Here is a 16,839-nt window from a genome sequence, read left to right on the forward strand (position 1 = left end):
TATATATATATATATATATATATATATATATATATAGAGAGAGAGAGAGAGAGAGAGAGAGAGAGAGAGAGAGAGAGAATGAGATAGGAGCAAGACATGTGCCTGGGTTTGAAACTGAGCTAAACTATTCCCTCTGCCCCTACGAACCTCTGAGATCCAAAATCCAGAGGAGAGGATAAAATTCAATTCTAGTTACAGGCCTATCAGCAATATAGCACACTATACTGGAGTCTGTGTAATACTCTATCAAACCCAAAAGAAGAGCCCAGAATTAAGCTAAGGCTGTGTCTGTCTTCCTCAAAGTCAATCTTAGAAAAATCCTAAACTGTAGAGTGGGAGGAGGCTAGGATACTTTAAGATTGAACCACCAGGGAAACCACCATCACAGGGGAATGAATCAGATAGTGAGCCATTGGGAAAAAAACAAATTAAGGGAAAAGATTGAAATTAACAAAAATCTCAGGAGGGAGAAAACTCAAAGACTTTGAGCAGATAAACCAATTGGCAAAATATTAAGAGCAGAAGAAAATATGGTCTCTGGCATTAGTAAAAAGTTCAAATATCTATAAATAAACACTGTCAAACAAATAAATTAATCCCATACTTGATGAGACAGAGTATTCTGGATTTTGAACAGAAGATGAAACTATATGTTATTTCTGAATGATTGAAGGAAAATATGAATTGTGAGTGAAGATTTTGTGGTCAGCAAAAAACAGAAAAACTTGAATCTGGGGGAAAAGTCTCACCAAAGAATCTAGAAAGAGGACAAATGTTAGGGAATCAAATATATAGAAGTAAAGGACAATTTAGAAGAAGAGAAAGAAGTAGCAAGCAATAACATAAAAAATGAAATCATGTTCCCTATAGGCAAAATATATCAATCTTGAAGGCAAGATGAATAGAAAAAAACTAAAGATTAAAAGTCTAGAAGAATATGACAAACCTTCCCCCCAAAAAAATCTCAGTACCATAACACAAGAGATAATGCACAAAGGAAAAGCTAGGTGGTTCAATGAACTGAGAGTCTAGCCTACAAATGGGAGGTCCTGGCTTCAAATCTGGCCTTAGGCAATTCCTAGTTGTGTGACCCCAGACAACTTACTTAACACCCTTTGTCTGGTCTAGTGATAGTAAACCTTTTAGAGATGGAGTGCCAGGCTCTTCCCCACCCTACTCCCCAGACCTAGTGCAGTACTCCTCCTCCCAACACATCTTGGGTAAACCTCCCCCTTTACTCGACACAGGGGAGGAAGAAAGTGCTCCAGTTGGGTTGTTGGACTACTGGATGAAGGGGCGGGTGAAGAGAGGAATGTCCTCAGCAAGTATAGAGAGGGGAAGGGGAGCAGCTCAGTCAGAGTCCCTCTGCCTTTCTATTAGTGAACTCTGGGGTTGGGAGGTGGAAAAGGAGAGGCTTCAAGTGCCCACAGAAAGCACTCTGTGTGCCATCTTTGGCACCTGTGCAATACGTTTGCCATCACCAGTCTAGTCTTTACCATTCTTCTGCCTTGGAATACACAGTATTGATTCTAAGATAGAAGGAAAGAGTTTTTAAAAAATGAAGAATACTCAAAAAATGATAAAAATTTCTAAACAGGAAAACAAAAAAAAAAAAAAAGAAAGAAAGAAATTCCATTTGAAAGAATCCAGAGATCACCTTCAGAAAGACAAAAATGCATTGCTATAAACTTAGAGGCAAACCACCCCACACCAAAATTTTAGAGGTAAATAGTAGTTAAATTGAACAATTCTACTAAGAGGAGGGGGAGAAAAGAACAGGCTTCCTGGAGTGGTGAATGAATACAAAAACCAAAGCAATGCAACAGTAAAGGAGTGGTATCTATAAGTTTTGATGTTTGAAAGAGTGTTCATTCTGCCTCAGGAAGGGTGGAGTTGGCACTCCTGGGAACTATTAATACCTGGCTGAATAGAAGAGCATAAAAGCTGTCAAGGGATTTTGAGATAAATGGGGTAGGAATATAATCACAGGGAAGTTAGAGTGGTAGGCTGTCTAATTTAGAATGTGGAGCAAAGGGAAGTGTCCTATATGTCATTTGAAAGAATTAGCATCTTTCTGGGAGTGAGCCACAATGATAACATGTAGCAGGAGAGAGTGAACTAATGCAAGGCAGTCACAGTAACTACTTATGGGGGAAAACCCCAAATGGATATCTTGGATGTTCTGATTCCATCATGAATGCAAAACATAGAGAGGGACTGGATAAGTAGAGTGACCATGAACCAGAGAGTGAGGGTCTTCTGACTCATAACCTTATAATTTTCTCTACCTTACTCCCCAGAGCCCAATTCCTTCATGCACTTCCCTTTTATTTATTATCTTCCTTCAATAGAATGTAAACACCTGAGTTTATGTACTTTCTTCTTTCTGCTTGCATGTGTATTCTTAGGGTTAAGCAAGGTACCTATCACATAGTTTGCACATAATAAATATTTATTGATTTGATGTAACTGGATCCAAAAAAAAGATTCCCTTATTTTTCTGTTTCTGACACTTACTAGCTATGATATATATATTCAGATAGATAGATAATAGATAAATACAGGTGTAGTGCATGAATGTATATATATATACATATATATACATACATATATATGTACATATGAATATGTATATAGATCATCTCCATCTCTGTCATCTACCTATCTAGATTTATGTAGTGAATAAAAAGAGTTGAGGGTGACAACTTGATTTTGAGTCTGAGAGACTTGGAGTTTGGTGGCACTCTCAATATTAAGAGGGGATTTACAAAAAAAGGCATGTTTTAGGCTTTAAATTCCTATACAAGATGTAACAGTGATTTTGAGTGAGAGAATCTTTTAATAAAAGGTATAGAGGGAATGAATTGTGAATAACCTTTTTAGAAGGTGATACCTAAATTTGATGCTGAAAAAATCTCAGAAGTAAAGGTAAGAAAAGAGACAGTCCACACATAGGGAATCACTGGTAGAAAAATATAAAAATGAAAGATGGCATGCTATGTACAGAAAACAGTTTTCTTCCTAATGGTAGCTAGGGGGTGCAGTAAGTAAGCTTGACTCCAAGTCTGGAGTCAAAAAAACCTGAATTAATCTGTCCTGAGGCACTTATTAGTTGTATGACCCCAGGCAAGTCATCTAACTCTGTTTTCCTCAGTTTTGTCAACTGTAAAATAAGCTAGAGAAGGAAATGGCAAACCTCTCAGTATCTTTGCCAAGAAAACTCCCAAAAGGGGTCAAAAAGAATCTGACTTTACTGAAAACAAACAACGAGAACAAAATGTTATTCCTGAGAGAATTATGAAAGATTTTTTAATAGGACTCAGACATATTGTCAAGGTCTATAATTGTTTTTGTTGTTTTATTTGTTTGTTTTTAAATATATTTTTAAAAAAATTTTCCATGGTTACATTATTCTTGCTGTCTCTATTCTCTATTCCCTCCTCCTTCTGGGAGCTGACAAGCAATTCCACTGGGTTATACATATCTTATAACTCAAAACCTATTTCCATATTATATAATTGTCTTTGTATATGTGCTGCCAGAGTGAGCATTATATCATTGTCTTTGAAAAAGAACTTTACATGCCTTCCCAGTAAGGTCAGAAGAGAAGCAAGGATGTCCATTATCAGTGCTATTATTCAATATTTATTGGTAATGTGAGCAATAGGAATAGAAAAAGAAAAAGGAATTAGAATACGCAATGAAGAAACCAAACTATCATTTTTACAAATAATGTGATGACATAATTAGAGAATCCTAAAAATTTGACTAAAAACAGTTGAAATAATTAAGAACTTTAGAAAAGCTGCTTGATATAAAATGAATCCACAAAAAATCATCATTTTCTTATATTACCAACAAAGCCCAGCAACAAGAGATAGAAAAAGAAAATAGAAAAAGAAATCCTTTTAAATTAGCTGCAGATAAAATAAAATACTTGGTTGTCAACCTGCCAAGACAAACCAAGGAATGATATGGACACAATTACCAAAACACTTTTCACAAAAATAAAGCCATACCTAAACAACTGGAAAAGTATTAATTGTTTATGGGTTGGACAAGCTAATACAATAAAAATTAAAATCTTATTTAAACTACTTATTCAGGGCCATATCAATCAAATTGCCCAAAAAAAGTGAAAGAAGGTAGCCTATAGATACCAGATCTCAGACTGTATTATAAAGCTGTAATCATCAAAATAATCTAGTACTAGCTTTGAAATAGAGTGGTAGTTTAGTAGAATATATTATCTCTATAATACATAGAATCAAATGACTGTAATTATTTAGTATTTAATAAACCCAAGTATCCAAACTTTGGGGACAAGAAATCATTATTTGATAAAAAAAATTATTAAGAAAACTGGAAAATGGTATGGCATTGACTAGCTGTAGATCAGTAATGGTGAATCTATGACATGTGTGCCAAAGATGGTACATAGAGCACTCTCTGTGGGCAGGTGCACCTACACACACACACACACACACACACACACACATAAATAGAATTAATTACTAGAAAGGCAGAGGGAATTGGACAGAGCTACCCCCTTCTCCATCTTCACCATGCCTGATGACATTATTTCACCTCACCCACCCCTTAGCCCAGCAGCCCAATGGGAGCACTTTTTTACTTCCGTGTTTGGGTAAGCGGGTTGGCACACACAGTCTCTGGGCAGTGTGGCACAGTATGTGGTCTCTAAAAGGTTCACCATCATTGGTAAAGGCCAATATCTCATACTCTACCAAAACTGGATCACAATGGATATAAGATTTAGACATAAAGCCTACTACTACTATGAAGTTAGAAGAGCATAGAATAGTCTATCTGTCAAATATTTAGAAAGGTCAAGAATTTATGCCATTACAAGAGATTGGAAGCATTATAGTATGCAAAATGGATAAATATGATTCTATTAAAGTGAAAAGATTTTGCACAAGCAAAACTAATGCAATTACAACTAAAATAAAAGGAGAAAACTAGGGGCAGGGAGGGGAAAACTTTATAGCAAGTATTTGTGATAGCTTATTTCTCAAATATGTGGATAGTTGAGACAAATTTATAAGAATACAAATCATTCCCCAGTTTATAAACAATTGAAGGATATGAGTAGGCAGTTTGTAGAAGAAGAAATCTAGGGTATATAATAGCATGAAAAAATGCGCTAAATCATTCTTGATTAGAGAAATGCAAATTAAAACAACTCTGAGATATGAAATAAATAAAGAGATTATATATGCATATCTATGTTAACTATCTTTATACTCTATCTTATAAATTGCCTATAACAGTTACCACCTTGCACCTAGTAGATTGGCTAATATGGCATAAAAGGGAAAATGTAAATGCTGCAAGGGATGTGGGAAACTTGGGACATTAATGCACTACTGGTAGATTTGTGAACTGATCCAGTCATTCTGGAAAGAGATTTGGAACTATGCTCAAAAGGTTTTAAAAGTCTGTATGCCCTCTGATACAGCAATACTATTATTAGGTTTATATCCCCAATAAATGTTTTTTAAAGGGAAAGGATTTGTTTGTACAAAGATATTTATAGTAACTCTTTTTGTGGTGAGAAAAAATTAGAAATTGAGGGGATGTCCATCTACTGGGGAATGGATGAACAAATTATGGTATATGATTGTAATGGAATATTACTGTGTTATAAGAAATGATGAGGATGATTTTTGGAAAAACCTAGAAAGATCTATATGAACTGATACAAAATGAAGTGAGCAGAAGCAGGAGAATGTTCTACATAGTAACAGCAATATTCTGTCATGAACATTTATGAATGACAGCTACTCTTAGCATTACACTGATCCAAGACAATCTTCAAGTACTCAAGAATTAAAACTCCTTTTGCCTCTAGAAAAAGAACAATGGAATCTGAATGCAGATGGAGACATAATATATTTCAAAGCAATAGAAATAGGCATAGGCACTGGATTTATTCCATTTCTATAGTGAACTCACAGAAAAGGATATATCCTCCATCAAGGTAAGCCAACTCTTCCTTTTCAATCCATAATCTTTTAGAGTTTGCAAAAGCATTGAAATACTAAATGACTTACCAGCTGCATCCAGTTTGCTTCAGATGCAAAATCTAAAACCAGCTCTTCATGATTCCATTACCATAGCTTTCAATGAAAACAATAGAGTATTTATATTTTAACAATCAATCAGAAGCCTAAAAGGGAAAGCAGTATAGATTAGAGTCATTCAAGAGAACAGATGGTGAAGAAAGGAAGTAAAGGTAGCTAGAGCATCTCTCTCTCTCTCTCACCAGAACCAAGATCAACAGCTTCAAATCAGAGTAGTCCAAATACTCCCCCACAATTGGTCTGAGACTAAATTCCACTTCATTTCTGAACTGGAAAAATAGACAGGGAAGAGATTCAAAAATGGAATTCATCAGATTGCCCTGGGCATAATCTCTTTCGGAAGAGGGGTCTTCTGATGATCTAGAAATCTTGTGTCTATGATTTAGAGCAGTTAAATCAGTTCAAGGGTAAGCAAAATCAGATTGGCTTAGGGATCATGATTGCTTGCTCAGTTTGGAGGTCTGACTACTTCTCACTAGTTAACTATAACATATGGAATACCAAAGTCTCAGAAAAATAAAAATTGTAGGTGACTCAAAGGGCAATGGAAAGATGCAGGATGGGTTTACATGCATTGCATCCTATTACTAGTGATCATTTAAGTATAAGAGGTAGAATAAAATGCATCACCAATGACATGTATGACAGGCAAATGACAAGGACATTTACAAAAGGCTGATGGTGTAAAGAGGACAAATGACAGCAAATATACAGGCCTGCAATTGCAGAGGTATTCCTAAATAAATAAATAAAACAATCCTATAGTAAGGCTTCTAGCATGATGGATGGATCTATTAGTAATGATTTATTGAGGAACATAGATGAAAATCAAATAGGATGAGAAGGCATGAATGATTTTGTGTGCAATAGTGGATAGAGAATCTGTACCAATGAGCTTATTTTTCTCAGCAGATTGTCTTTTTTCTCATGAAATCTTACCTATCTCTTCAGTTCAAAAGACATAAATACCTTTAATAAATATAGAATAGATATAAGGGAACATTTTTGCGACAAAAATCTCAAACCCTGGCTTTGGATTCTTCCTATTCCTTTTTTGCCTACATGTCACTATAGTTACCTAAGCTATAGGTTGCCCTTCCCTCTTGTATGAATCCTGGTAGGTTATGATCCTGTCAGATCTCCACTCTTTTAGGCAATCGGATCTGTGTATCCTGGATTCAACTGAAAATTTTCTGTGTTAAACACACTCTTAGATAATAGCTTTCTGTCATCCATAAAAGTCAGTCTTTAAAACTAGAAAAGTCCTTTAAATACAATTATGAGATCATATCAATTAGACCTGGAAAGATGTTTAAGACCATGCAATACATATCTTTGTGAATATTAATTCACAGTATATAAATATCAGGAATATTAATATCACCCAGCATAAAATAGATTTTTAAAAATATATTTCTTGTGAGGTATGTTTATATGTAAAGGCAACATCATCATATTTATCTGGGTTATTTTGACTGAGTAACTTCTTTTGTATGGATCTTATTTCCTTTACCATACAAATGGATCTCTGCAAAATATTCTAACTCAAAAAAAAAGATACTATTGTATAATCAAGACATTTATTTTATTATGATGATTATCATATAATCAAAACTTTAGAATTTGGGGGAAAGCAACTAAATGGAGGTAAAAAATTAATAGATATTTCTTTCTTTCTTTAAATTCTTACCTTCCATCTTAGAATCTAATGCAGAAAGGTAAGTGCTAGGTAAGAGGGTATGATTTGCCCAGGGTCACACAGCTAGGAAATGTCTGGGGCCAGAATTGAATCCAGGACCACCTGTCTCTAAGCTTGGCTTTCAATCCATTAAGACACCTAACTGCCCCTGTTAAGCAAATATTTAGATACTTTCTTTGTTTTCATCAGGGATATGTTTTCTCCATATCAAGTATATTCAGTGATATTCGAGAAGTTATTCCTCCACCCCAAAGTAGGTAAAAAAAGGTTTGCAAAGTTGAGAGAAATGGTATCTGAGTTACTCTATAGAAAGTTAAGAAGGACAGCTGGGTAGCTCAGTGGATTGAGAGCCAGGCCTAGAGACGAGAAGTCCTAGATTCAAATCTGGCCTCACATACTTCCCAGCTATGTGACCCTGGACAAGTCACTTAACTCCCAATTAGCTAGTCTTTACCACTCTTCTGCCTTGGAACCAATACACATTATTGGTTCCAAGGTGGAAGGTAAGGGTTTTTTTTTAAAAAAAAGGTTAAGACCAGTAAAATATTAAAGAAATGAAGAATCCCATATCCATCAATGCAGATATAAACCTTTCCATTTCTTCTCATTTTGTGTAATCTTTGTTTTCATCTTTCCATATATTCTATCTTCATAATAGTCTTTATTTTTTTAAACACTTACCTTCCATCTTGGAATCAATACTATGTATTGGTTCTAAGGCAGAAGAGTGGCAAGGACTAGACAATGGGGGTTAAGTGACTTGCCCAGGGGCACATAGCTAGGAAATATCTGAGGCCAGATTTGAACCTAGGACCTCCCATTTCTAGGCCTGGCTCTCCATCCATTGAGCCACCCAGTTGCCCTCCCCTGTAAGGAATTGCATTAAGGGTTGGACTAAATATATCAGTAAGATAATACTGTGGTCACCAATTTTTAAAATGACTTTTAGCTGCTTTTATTTACAAAAAGGATGGAGAGAGTGAAAGTAGAGAAATGTAAAAGAGGGTAGAGTAAGAAGTCTAGCTTATCACCCTAAATGTTACTCAGGTCCCAGCTCAACTCAGGCAGGGCTTGCTCATCCCTCAGCCAGAGGACTTGGTGGTGAGATAAACAAGGGTTCAATCCATGCAGCCTCCTCCAAGAAGGGGAGGCCTCTTTGGAACTAATCTCTCCAGAAGCCAGGAAAGGAGGGTCAGCTTTTCACTCACCAGGAGAAGATCCAAAGGGAGAAGATCCAGGAGCATTCTTACCAGAAGCAGTCCAAGAGCCAGAGTCCCAGGTCCAAGTGAAGCCAAAGTCCCAAGGCAAAGTCCCTAAGGAGAAGATCCTCCAATCTGAAAATTCAGGAAGAAGATCCTCTTGAACAGGAAGTTCATCATCTTTTATAGACCTTTTTCTAGGGGCAGCTGGGTAGCTCAGTGGAGTGAGAGTCAGGCCTAGAGACAGGAGGTCCTAGGTTCAAACTCGGCCTCAGCCACTTCCCAGCTGTGTGACCCTGGGCAAGTCACTTGACCCCCATTGCCCACCCTTACCACTCTTCCACCTATGAGACAATACACCGAAAGTACAAGGGTTAAAAACAAAACAAAACAAAAAAAAACTATAGTCCTTTTTCTAATTCTTTACAGGGACCAATTACAGTCTCTAAATTTGCTTAGCTCTGCCCAGGGGGTCAGTGTTTGTAGGTTCCACCTCTTGTCCTATGAGGGTATAAACTCTTATCAAAGGATTCACAAGTTTCTGACTGATTGAGTTGAAAAGGTGGAGCTCTCTAAGTGGCTTGTGAACTCCCCCACCTCGTGCCAAGTAGGGGAATTCAAGCTTTGGTTGATTAATTAAAAAATAAAGAAGGGGAGAGTCAATCCCATCTTCACACCTCCCATAATAGTTTTTTAATATTTTATCTATCTGTTTTTCCTCCCTTTCAGAGGCAGGTAGATAGTTTAGTATATAAAACACTGGGCCTCCATTCAGAAAGACCAAAGTTGCAGTCTAGCCTCAAACACTAATAAGATAACTGGGCAGGTTACTTAAACTCTACCACCTTAGTTACTTCAATTGGAAAATAGAAATAAGAATTCAGACTATTTTCAAGGATTCTTATAAAAACAAATAAATTTATATTTGTAAAAGTGCTTGGGCTTCCTGTCAAATAGCAAGCACCTAATAAATGTTTATGTTTATTTATTCTTTGTTTAATCTATGTAAAAATACACATCCTTTTCTGGTTATATATGTACTTAAGGATCTCTTTTTATATTACTCTTTGCTTTCAAATCATTATCGGTATTATACCATAGATTATTTACAATTGATACTTTGTCTGCCAATTGCTAGTTAAGTCATTTTCAGCATTTTATCCTCTCTATTTTTGATGTTCTGTGATGGGCATCTATATAATCAACAGACAAATATTAAAATAAGTGGACTTTGCTGGCAAAGAGCATTATGACATCACTGAAACCTTGACAAAATTTTTTAAGTAAATAGAAAAAATGGATTTTTTTTAACTTTAAGGAATCATTTCTGTCCTCTCCTTTTATATCACCATCATCATCATTATTGTATTTGTATAAGTACTGAAGATTTCCAAAGTGTTTTACAAATGTTATCTCATTTTAAATTCACAATTCTGAGGCACACAGCTAGAAAGTGTCTGAGGGATTTGAACTCAGGTCTTCTTAAATTCAAATTCATGTACTCTAGCCACTAAACCACCTACCTGATTCTTAAAGATGTGAAAACTTAGATTCAGCAAGAATGTATACATGACAAAGTTCACATAAATAGTAAGTTGCAATGTTGTGATTTAAATCTAGATCCTCTGATCCTAAATGTAACCTTCCTTTACTGTATCATATAACTTCCAAGGAGTCATTCTTTAATGTGGCATTTGGGAGAATTATGATCAATTTGCCATTTTTTCTCACTTTATTATATAAAAGAAGTGGAGGTCATCAGGGACTGGCATTTTAACCTATGATTCCCTATGCACTTCTCTCTCTATTATATGGTCACAACTGTTTAAAATTCCTTTTCTGTTTTTCTATTTCCTTCTATATTTTAATTTTCGCATACTTTGCATCATTTTATTGGGAACGAACTTCTAACTTAGATATGGAATTTAGGTTAAACACATTACTTTGCTGTGATGCTAATTTAAATACATTCCAGTTATTATAATTAGATACTTTTACCCAAATTCTCATCAGTATGGGTGCTCCTCTATCAATGTAGATTGGAACCTATTGCAGTCTTTTTAAAGCTGTTTGATTCTTACCCATGCTTTTCATAATTCCTTCAGAGGACATGCTTCTTTAGGTCTTTTAACATTACAGCTTCCAGTAAAACCCCTGGGTTATGTGTCTGTTCTTTGTTCTTAATATAGTGGAAAGCAGCTGGAATTTGTATCTATATGTTCATTGCATTTAATTGCTATTTTCCACTTGTATCTAGGTTCTAGGTTTACTTTTGTTGCAAAAATTTTACTATTATTATTATTATTATTATTATTATTATTATTATTTTGCACAATAGAAGTTGAATTAACTGTTTATGGCCACTCTATGTTGTCAAGCCATTCTCATTAGATTGCAAGTTCTTTAAGAGCAGGGATTGTTTTTCTTTTTTTGCCTCTTTTTGTATTCCTGATGCTTAGCACAGTGCCTAGCTCCTAGGAAGTGCTTAATAAATGTTCATTAACAGATTGATTTTCTTGCCCTGGACCAGGATTCTATGCTACTTCTATGCTACTGCTATCTTCTCCTAATTATGCCAACTACATGTCAGCTGCCTTTTGCAGCATCACCTCTTATGTGTTTAACCCAATGGATATATGTTTCTTTCTTTCTTTTTTTAACCCTTACTCTCTATTTTAGAATTAATGCTGTATAATTGGTTTCAAGGAAGAATAATGATAAAGGCTAAGCAATGGGGCTTAAGTGACTTGCCCAGGATCACACAGCTAAGAAATGTCTGAGTCTGGATTTGAACAAAGAATTTTCTGTCTCTAGGACTGGATCTCAATCCACAGACTATCTAGATGCCCCCAAAATTATATGTCTCTTAGTGTATCGCTTCTCTTGCTCAGAGATTTATCTCTAGTACTTAGCATAGGGTCTTGCAAACAGTAAGAACTTAATACATTAACTATCACTTAATCCATCTATGACAAATTATGAATTAAACATGAGCTATAGGAAACTAAGGAGAGGATTATTTTATTTTTATATGACCATCATTGATATTTTTATTTATTTTTTTCCAGATTATGTATTGATACAATTTTTAATATTTGTTTTCTGACATTTTGCAATCCATGTTCTTAGCCTCCCTCCCAACCCCCCGTAGCACCCCTTTAAGGCACCAGATAAGATGTTATAATTTGTACATGCCTTTTCATACAATACACATTTCTATGTTCATCATGTGAAAGAAGACATATTGCTTACACTAGAGAAAAATTCATGGAGAAATATAGTAAAGAATGGTATGTTTCAGTTTGCATTCAGTCTCTGTTCTTTCTATGGTAGTGGATATTCTTTTTCATCATGAGTCTCTTGGATTTTTCCTGAATCCTTTATTTGTTGATTATTATCAAAAATAATAGTTAAGTAATTTACAGTTGATCATCATATATGTTATTGTTGTTACTATGTTTCTGCTCCCTTCACTTTGCATCACTTCATAAACCTCTTTCCAGATTTTTTGTGCTCATCTTTTTTTGTCATTTCTTAAGCACAATAGTATTCCATTACAAGCATATATCAGGGAAGGATTATTTTAAGTGTCAGAGCCTCAATCTAGAGGCTAAAAATCCTGGCAAAGGGAAGAAACCAGTTGGGACTTATTACTCTAAATTAGTAGTTTTCAAAATATAGTCTGGAAAACGCTGGGGGCATATGAGGTCAAAACTATTTTCATAATAGTACTAAGATGTTTTGATTTTAAAAATGTAAATGCCAGTAGTTATAACCAATATGAACAAAAGCTGTTGTAGAGGTGGAGGGAATTTCTATCTCCAATTAGTTTAACAGTCAAACGAATTTCACAAATCTAAATAGTTTGAACTCTCCTTCTGCAAGTGATAAGACTTCTTTGTATCTTTAATTTATTTAGACTATTGGTTGGCTAAGATTGGCTTCAGATATTACATGTAAGCAAAGAAAGAAGAGGAAAGCAATGTATGTTTGTTATTCTTGTGGCAAAATGTTCCCTAATATATACATATGTATTTTATTAAAGATATTTATGTCTTTTGAAGTAAAGAGGAGCTGAGATTTCATAAGAGAGAAAAGACAATCTACTTGGAAAAATAAGCTCATTGGTATAGATCCTGTCTCCACTACAGCAGACAAAACCATTCACGCCTTCTCATCCTATTTGATTTCCATCCATGTTTCTCAATAAATCATTATTAATAGATCCAGCCTGGACTCAACTGAAACATTTCTGTGTTAAACAAACTCTTAGGTAGAAACCTCATGCTATCTATTCAAGTCAGAGTCTTTAAAACTAGCAAAGACTTTTATATAAAATTACAGCATGAGATCAATTAGACTTGACAAGGGCCTTTAAGACTAGATAATACATATTTTCGTGCATATTAACTTGTCCCTAACCCAGCATAATACAAAATGTTTAAATTATATTTCTTACTTGGTAGGTCTATATGTAAAGACACCATCATATTTATCTGGGTTATATTAGACAAGTAACTTCTGTAGTATGGATCTCGGATTCTTCTCCATATAAATGGATGTCTATAGAACATTCTAGCTCAAAATGATATTGTACTATAGTATAATCAAATTAAAATTTTAGAATCTTTGGGGAACATAGCATGGTAAAATAGGCAGGTTAATTCCCTATTAGTCAAAAGAATTATGTTCTATTGAGTGCCAGCACTGCTACTACCTCAATTTAGAGATTCTGGTATTCTTGTGCTTTGTTTCATCATTCATAATGAGAATCTTTGAAAATCATATTGGTCCTTAACTTTACAAAACACTTTCTTCATAAGAAATCTATGGAATATGGAAGATTTAAGTTTAAGGATGAAGGGGAAAAATAGCAATTTCAATTTTCAACTGCCTAAGGTGGTATGGAGTTCTCTACTAGATATTAAGGAAGCCTAAGATAATAAATTATCTTCTATATTTAAGAAAGGACATAGTTCTACAAGTAATATTCCTGTGATTAGGGCTTCCTAATTTTTTCTCTAAATTTCATTTCCTATTCCTTAATTTCTAAAAGGTCAAAATACAGGTTATCAGAAAAGGATAGGTTCATATGGTTGTAGGGAAAGAAAACTAAATAGAAAGGACTAGAAGTCATCACTGTTGGCATTGCATGAGATTTTAAGTAGGTATTTTAAAACAACACATTTTCCATATGCATGTAAATTCACATTCACAGCTCCTTCAGGTATCTTATTCTGGAACATTAAATCTGATATCTGTGACACAGTGGCATCAGCTTTTAAATCATATTTTTGAGAGGGGATGATGTAAAATGTGTCTTGACAGCCATATGTTAAATGTGAATGTCATTCAGTGGCCTCTTTTTCAATGAGTGGCAAGCCAACATCTTAATAAAATACAATTTGGATCACATGTCTGTCATTCATTTTCTTTTAATTTTCCAAGGAATTTTTAAAGCAAAATGGCAATAAAATACATTGTTATAAGCCCACTAAAAATCTAGGCTGGTGACCAATGGGGGCAGGAATTTAACTGCTTTAAATGATCCTCTACCTATTCAGTGGCTGTTTTCAGGTAGCACATGAAAGGAGGAAGAGTCAAAACATTCCTCTGTGTTTATTAGGCTAACTCCTCAGCAGTACAAATTAAGAACTTTTTATTGTTGGAGGAAAGAAAGATAGTCAACCAGCTGAGACTTCTTCTACTGGCACAGAATGGTTTTCAGGGCCTAGTATTGCTGTATGATTTATCTGAAAGGCAAGAGTCTATTTAAAATTTCTCAGCATAAGATTTTATTCAAATAAGTGTGATGAAAAAAGGTCTATTGCCAATGATGAAATTACTAAACAAGTATTCTGAGCTGTTTTGTCTAATTTCACTTTCTGTACATTTTTCAAGGAAATTTAAGTACAGGACCTTAATTCTAAAGCATAACTTTTAAAAAATATTAGACATTTATTAGCAATGTGACCCACAGTATCATCTGTCTATTCATTATTTGGTAATATCTCAAAGGGTTGAGGCTTTGGAACTGGAAAGAAGTTATACGTCATCTCGTCCCAAAATGTGACTTTGCAGATGAGAACTTCAGAAGAAAAAGAAGATATCCAAGATATTCCAACTAAGTAGAAAGTAGAAAAGTTTTTTTGGAACCCTGGCCCTCTGGTTTCAAAGGCAGCATTATTTTCACTGTATCACATATTTATTGTACCCTTTTACTATATATATATATATGTATACATATATATATATATACATACACACACGTGTGTGTGTGTGTCTGTGTGTAGGTGGTGGTGTACACACATATGTTGGTTAATGTATATGTATACATATATATGATATATCATTTCAATAGCACTGATATTTCACATTTCAATAAATAAATCTTTTTATTCAATTCTCATTTTTTCCAGATTACATGTTAATACAATCTTAATAATCATTTTGTCATTTTGTAATCCATGCTTTTTCTCTCCTTCCTACCTTTCCATACTCCCCAAGATGCTGGGTAAAAGAACACAGGTTGTACATATGTTATGATGCAATATATTTCTATATTCATTATATTGTGAAAGAAAAAATATATAACCAATATTTATCAGTTACAATAGAGAAAAATTAATGGAGAAAATAAATAATGGTATTCTTCAATCTGTATTTAGAATCCATCCCTTTCTTCTAAAGAGATTGATAGTGTTTTTTTAATCATGAGTCCCTTGGAGTTGTCCTGGATCCTTATATTGCTGATAAGTAATTCACAATTAATTATTGTACTTTATTGTTGTTGTTGTATACAAAATTCTTCTGTTTCTGCTCACTTCAATTTAATTCATTTTATATATCTTTCCAGGTTTTTTGGTGCTTATCTTGTTTGCCATTTCTTATGGCACAATAGCATTCCATCATAAATGCATATAACAATTTGTTTATCCCCAATTTGATATGAGTTACTAGTTTTCACTAGTTACTACATAAAATGTGTAATTATTACATATACAATATGTAAGAATGGGATTTGTGCAAGGGGGATGGGACCAAAGGAGCCAGAGAAGGCAGTTGCTGACAGTTGCTGACAATTGAGACGAGGGAGGATTATGGAGATTTCTCGGAGGAAGAGGAGAGAGGAGAGATCTTAGGGCAGAGGACTGGGAATAGAGAAGAGGAGGACACCCCAGCTCAGATCTAGTCCTGAGGGCTTCCTGAGGATCTTTCTTTTGGAAATTGAAACCCTGATTCCCTGATCAAAGCCATTACATTGCAACTCACCCATCAAGACTTCAATAATCGAGTCAGTTAAGTTTTCGGATTTCATTTTGGGAGCAATTCTCTTAGTCTCCTTCTTCCATTACCCAACCTTGCTGAGAGACCATTTTTCAGTCAAACCTTACAATTATAGAAAAGGATAGAAATAGAAAAAAAAAAAAACAGAAGGAAAGGGAGCAAGAGGAGAAGCTTAGGTGTGGGATCTACTAGGGTTCCCACCCAAGTGAAGGACCCCATAGCAATAGCGAAGAGGGCACCCCAAAATCCCTCTGCCCTTCACCCCTTTCCCCAATCCCTGATTTGCAAATAATAAAAAGCCATTCAACAGTCAGATAGCATTACACAGTGCCTGAAAGACAAGGAGGGAGGAGAGGGGATCCACAGCTTGGTCTGGTTGGCTGCCTCCATCTTGAAGCTGGACCACCCACTGTGAATTTAAGTGATCAGGGGGAGGTTTGTGAGAACCTCATCCTTATTCAGGATCAGATTTGGGTACCACATACCTCCTTTTTTAGTGTAGCCTTGCCTCAGACTCCTTTGGGCAGCACAACCATCCAGGCCACCTAGT

The sequence above is a fragment of the Gracilinanus agilis genome, chromosome 2 (genome assembly GCF_016433145.1).
Source record: "Gracilinanus agilis isolate LMUSP501 chromosome 2, AgileGrace, whole genome shotgun sequence".
In the NCBI taxonomy this organism is placed as follows: domain Eukaryota; kingdom Metazoa; phylum Chordata; class Mammalia; order Didelphimorphia; family Didelphidae; genus Gracilinanus; species Gracilinanus agilis.